General features: G+C 36.6%; 1 non-coding gene across 1 annotated transcript; it reads right to left on the reverse strand.

Annotated features, from left to right (window-relative positions):
* Positions 1 to 4,857: 4,857 nt before the first annotated feature.
* Positions 4,858 to 4,961, reverse strand: LOC111895798 (small nucleolar RNA R71). Its single transcript, XR_002851691.1, has one exon. It is a non-coding gene; the product is annotated as a small nucleolar RNA R71 (small nucleolar RNA).
* Between the last annotated feature and the right edge of the window lie 1,707 nt (positions 4,962 to 6,668).

Here is a 6,668-nt window from a genome sequence, read left to right on the forward strand (position 1 = left end):
AGTTCTTCAGAGGATTGGGAACCAAGCTTACAAGCTTGAACTACCAGAGGAACTGAATGGAATTCACAACACTTTTCATGTGTGTTATTTGAGGAAGTTCACGGGAGAAGTTCCCGATATAATTCCAATTTCTGAATTGAGAATTGATGAAAACAAGAGGTTAATTGAAGAACCAGAGGCAATTGTTGACCGAAAGACTAAGAAGCTTCGACGCAAGATGGTCGAATTAGTGCTTGTTCATTGGAAACATTCGAATGGGTCAAATCTCACCTGGGAAACGGAGAGTGACATGTTGAGTCGCTATCCGCATTTGTTTGTTGATGTGTGATTTCGGGGATGGAATCATCCTAAGGGGGAGAGAATTGTAACGCCCGCGTTTCCAGGCTAGGCATTTTCGTTGATGTAATAGTCTAGGTTAACCTTTGTAACCTGTTTTGAAATAATAGAAGTATATTATTTGAGTATTATGTGTTTTGTGTTTAATTACTTAATTATGCGATTTGATTAATTAAGAATAAAATGAGCATCAAAATTTAAGTGTAAAATAAACTTGATATCTTTGGATAATGTTGTAGTAGTTGAAACGAGGTTTCCAAATATATAAAGAACGCCCAAATCTGACTTCGTATGAGAAAGTTATGATTTTCTGAAGTTTCGACTTAGCGGTATGCAGCCCGAAATACTCGCTTTGAGATTGAGCGGTTTTTAGTCGAATCAATCTAAACGAGAATCGAAGATCTCGTTGTTGGTATTGAAGCGATGAAAAGTTAGGCGAGAACGGACGTCAAACGAAGAAGTTATGAATTTATAACGAAGTTTTTCTGTCCCGGCCTACTAAAAATAATTAATAAAATTAAATTCAAAATTAGCCGATGGAGTTTAAACGAAAGTTGTAGAGCGTAGTCTCACCTACGCGTGGATATAAAGAACGTCGAAAACGGAGTTCATATGAAGAAGATATGAATTTCCAAATTTTATTAAATAATTTGTATTTAAATTTAATCTTTAATTCGGATGTATATCCGAAGGAGTCACCGATCTGATCCGAAGTACGCCCATCGTACATCAAAGCATGACACGCCTCGCACTCGAGTTCTTCAGATGACGCATGCCATACGATTCAGACGCGTACGTCCCGCGTACTGCTGTACTCCCAGCGTACTCCGAGGCTCCAGCCTCCTATAAATAGGATGCGAGGGCAGCCGACTCATTTGCTATTTTTCTCTCTTCTCTCTCCCGTTTTGCATCTTTTTGCGTGCCAGAAGTACCCCGAAGACCCGGTATCTTTCCCAAGCCCCGAAGTAAGTCCCGAAGCCCCGAAGTTCCCGAGAAGTGCGATTCTTGAGCCGAAGCTCTGCCCGCGAGGAGTCCGGTTTTTTGTGAAGATCTTCCAGATCTGCCAGAGAATACTACTTCTATAAGCCGTAGTGCTGTCCGATCATCTTCTGATCAAGTGAGTGTATACTACCTTTCATAAACATGATAATAATACAAGTATGGTTTGAGTGTATTAAGTATATTGTTGTTTATATGTGTGAGTGTATACTACCTTTCATAAACACGATAATAATACAAGTATGGTTTGAGTGTATTAAGTATATTGTTGTTTATATGTGTGAGTGTGTGGTTACTTTCTTCTAACGCATAATTATAAAGTATTTTATACGAAATACGTGTTATGTGTATATTTTGTGTTATATAGGTGAATGTATATTCACCCTCTTCTATCTCATAGATCTGATTTGTTTTCTATGAAATACGTGGTATGTGTGTGGGCCTCATCTGTTATGTGGAATATGTATTGATTAAAGCATGCTATACAGGTTTTTAAACTATGTATAAACATGTATATTTTTTATCTACTAATATGTTGGGTAGAACATGGGTAGATAGTTGGTGTGTAATAAACAGATGAGAGGCCTCGTTGTTGTTTTGATTCAGTCATCTAGCGGAGTTTAGATGACGACCACAGACTTTTCTAGACAGTCATGCGGAACACTAGCAGGCTCGCCACCTGTAGGTGTTAATGAACTGGGGTGTTCATTCGCTGTACTCCATCCCCCTCATGGTTGCCTTATTTGACTTGTATTGCTGAGGAACCCCTGAAGCATGTTTTATTAGCAAGCCGGACTTAAGGGACTAAAGCTGCCAAAACTTAAATTTTAGATTGTCTCCTTCTCGGTAAAGAACACACCGCGATAGGAGGAGACTTCTTCCGTTTAGGGCATCCACAATCCATTGAACTCTATAGAGTTCAATGGATTGCCACTTCATCCATTAAACATCTATACAGTACCAATCACAACCCATTAAACACCTATTCAATCCTAATCACCGCTTTATTCATTCTATTGAACCATTCAATGATCATTCAACTCCTCAATTAAAGTCTACTTCATTTCATCACACACACTCCATTCAACTATTACTTCATCCTAGTCATCACCTTATTCAACGCTTATACTACTTGCATTGTGGATGCTATCCTTCAAAAGTGTTTTGCTCCTAGCCTAAAATGCTATCCTTTTGACTGTTTAAGCGGCCCCCATCTCCGCCCTGAAGCTGTAAATCCTGATAGAAAATGAGAGAGAAACTAGAAGTGTGATATGTGCATATCTAATATGTATTTAATGCATATTTCTAATACTTTTAGCTACAATTATGCTTATTTTGGGAGAAAAAATACTTATTATTTTTAAAATATGTTTTATAGCAGCGAAGACTTGCTCGGGAAAAAAAGGAAGCATATGAGGAGTTGGAAGCAGGAAACGAGAGTTAAAACAAAAGAAAAAGAAAAGAGGACATAAGACCACGTCGTGGTGATCTCCAACATGACGTGTTGATGGGAACATTCTTAACCAATCCGGATGACTTGGAGAGTGTGGGATTTCGACGAGGACCACGTCGCGGTTGTATCCAACCGTAACGTGGTGGATCAATATAAGGCAACTATAAAACCCGAATATTAGGTCGAATGGAGAGACTACCAATCGGTTTTTTGAGGAGAATTTCGACCAAAAACCATTAAAAACCTAGAAAAAGACCAAAAATCAAGTGAAGCTCAAGGATTGAATAAGAATTAGAAGAATTCCACATTGATCTAGTTGGTTTTCTAATCATTACATATGTATAGCTTATTGTACATGGATTTTGTGTGTTCTTCTACTACAACGAGAGGCTAAATACCTTTTACTTCTGTTTGGTGAAGATGAACTTGATCCATATTTGTTGATTTTGATATTTGGATGATTATATTTGATTTTACTTGTGTTTGATATTTAAACTCTGACATGTTTAGTTCTACATTACATTGCTCATAAATTAGATTTTATGTGTTAATTGATCATATTAATTACATGAATTTGTCCCCTAAATGTTTATAATCATTATATAGTTAGAGCTAGGATTAACCACATCTCAGATTAAGTAATTAAAGCTAGTAACTTTAACTATGTTAGAGAGAATAATTAATCTTAATTTGTGCTTGGTTGCTTAACTTGATCATAGGAAAGTAACTACTGTCATTCATAGTCTAATTTGTGCTTATTATCAATTTGTTGTTTAACTTGTGCATGATTATTGCTTAGTAATTCACAAATTGGTAGGCCTAGATATTTGATCATAATATCTATTAACAAATTGGTAATCAATATAATCCATCTATACGAAATCAACCATAGGAGAAGGTGAAATCAGATCTAAACATAAGTATTCTTTTAAGTCTTGAAGTTAATTTGTTTTCTTTGCTTGCTTAATTGTTAGTTGATAATAAGTTCTTCCGATATTGAAAAATTAGTAAAACCCCCAATCATAGTTTGTTTCTTACTTTAATTAGAAGTACTTAATTTATTTAATTAAATTCCGTTCTCTGTGCTCGACACCCGACTCACTTGAGCTATCCTATGCTCTGACTAGGTACACGACCTATAAGTGCATAGTTAGCAAATTAAGTTAGGTTATAAATTTAAAATGAGTAGGTATAATTGTGCACATCATGTTTTTGGTTTCCTTGGCAAGGAATGGCTTATTTGATTTATAGATTAATTGATTTTAGTTTCGATCCTTTTTGTGGGGTAAAAAACCGCAAAAAGTTACTTTGGTTTCATAAGTATTGTTTTATTTTTCAGTCTGAGGTGCAATCACGTCGTGGTCATATTAACCACGTCGCGGTCTCATCTCAGTAAATTTTTAGTGATTTTTATTCCTTTTATTCCTTTTTGATTTGTTTTGTTTTTGTTTCACTGATTTATGACCAGAGGATCTTAAACTCCAACTGTTCCTCCACTAGAAGATCCATAATCAGCTTTTCACAAGAAGAAAGACAATAAGTGCGGTGAATCAAGCAATACTTTCACATCTAAAAAAATTGAGCTTTTTTAAAAGACTCTAAGCAAGAAGGAAGTAGGATACGAGCCAGAAACATCTACCAAAGAAAGTTCAGACGAAGAGGAGATAAAAAGCGAAGTTGAAGAGATGACAAACATAATGAGAATGACTATGGGATATTACTAGAAGTGGATACATGAAAAACACAGACCAGGTCTTATCCCACTTGAGATACCAACCAAAAGCATTTTTGATCTCAAAGAGCACATTCTATCGATGCTCAAGGACATACATTTCGGCGGGAAAGAGTAGGAAGACACATTTAAGCATATTGATAAAGTAAAGACATTGCAAATTACTTCAATGTTGCTAACATGCCAAGAGAATCCGTGTTACTTAGGATGCTTCTGATGAAATTTACCGGTGAAGCCATGGTTTGGTTGAAGTCACTTGCACCTGGATCCATTACTACTTGTGCAAATCTTTGTGGCGCTTTTATTGAGAAGTTTACTCCACTTTCAAAGATCTCATAGCTCAAGAAGAAGATTGCTAATTTTCAACAGTGGGTTGGAGAGTCGTTGTATGAAGCATGGGAAAGGTACAAGGGCTTGCTTAGAATTTTTCCTCAACATGTTCTTAATGTACAACAAGAAGTGTCCATTTTCTATGACGGAGTGAATGTCACTACTCAACAACTTCTTGATTCCCAAGGACCAATGACAAAGAAGGAGCCGACAACAATCAAAGAGTTGATTGAAAAGTTTTCAAAGAACTTAAGTGAGTATCATAACCCAAGAGAGGATGTTACTAAAATTAAAGGAGATGGAGGGAACAAGAACATGACTGCGGTTTTGGCAAAGTTAGAAAATATGGATACGAAAATGAAAAAAATTGGATCAATCCATTCATTCCATAAGATTTGGGTGTGTAATTGTTGTGGGAAACATTTAACAAAGGATTGTCATTTGGATGAAAATAGGAACAAGAAGGTACAAATGTTCTAATCTACTGGTGATAAGTATGAAGAAGATTGGAGGAAGCCCAAGAATGAGTGATTTCCATATGACGAGTACAAGAACCAAAAAGATGAAAAGTATAGAAAAACCGGTCGAGGATTTTATCAAAAGGAGCAACCACTACTTGAGAAGAAGATCAATTTTGAGTCGGTACTTCATAGATTTATGGAATACTTTGAAAAGATGCATGATGCCACTAATGCTAATGTGAGAAATCATCAAGCTTCCATCAAGAACATAGAGACTCAACTTGGGCAAATAAAAACACTTGTCCATGAGAGATTACCACCTAGAAAACATGACCCAAAATCACAACCTCATGTGATGACATTCTACACCAAAGAATAGGTTCATTCAGAGCCATTTATGACCCATGAAGCAACTACTATACAACCCAATTCGTGTTTGGAAGAAGAGAAACCTGAAGCCAAAAGAGCAAAATGTGGATCACACTCTGATGATTCACCACGTTGTGGTGGCTTTACCATGTTGTGGTCACATGAGGATAAAATATTTCACTTCTTAATTCATATCATCCTCCTTTTCCATTCCCATCTCAAGTACTCAAGCATTCTCTAGAGCCGGAACAAAACACGTTTATGCAACAAGTGCTCTCACTCTCGATAAATTCCCCATTCCTCAAGTACATGGCTAAACTTCCAAAATTTGTAGAAGATTCCATGATTAATAGGAAGGAGTTGGAAAAGGCCACAACCATAGTGCTTAATGAGTTGTGTTCAGCCATGATTGTCAATGGATTGCCAATCAAGTTGGGCGATCTAGGCGTATTAACTCTACCTTGTGAATTTGGCAATTCCTTTTTCATAAATTCTTTATCCGATTCGGGGGAAAGCATCAACCTTATGTGATATTCTTTCTATAAAAAGCTCGGTTTACCAAAGCTCCAAGATACAAGGATGACAATACGGATGGCGAATGACTCTATCACTTACCCTCGAGGAATAATTGAAGACTTGTTAGTAAAGGTGGGAAAGTTTGTTTTTCCAATTGACTTTGTGGTTCTCGACATGAAATATGATGAAGACCATCCCATTATTTTAGGAATACCATTCTTGAGTACCGCAAGAGCTCTAGTTGACATCAACAACTCAAAGCTCACACTTCCTGTAGAAGATGAAGCAGTTACTTTTTGAGATGAGTCCAAAAGTGAGTCATGAAAAGCCAAAAGATGAAGTGTCTAAGATGCATGATATGGAAGAAGACCTTGATGAGCTAGTTGAAATTTAAAAGATGATGGAATAAGATTTCAAGGTTGGGAGAAGACCTATGGTGACAAAGTCAAATGTTCTAAACCAAGAACTTCAG

The sequence above is a fragment of the Lactuca sativa genome, chromosome 9 (assembly GCF_002870075.4).
Source record: "Lactuca sativa cultivar Salinas chromosome 9, Lsat_Salinas_v11, whole genome shotgun sequence".
Classification (NCBI taxonomy): domain Eukaryota; kingdom Viridiplantae; phylum Streptophyta; class Magnoliopsida; order Asterales; family Asteraceae; genus Lactuca; species Lactuca sativa.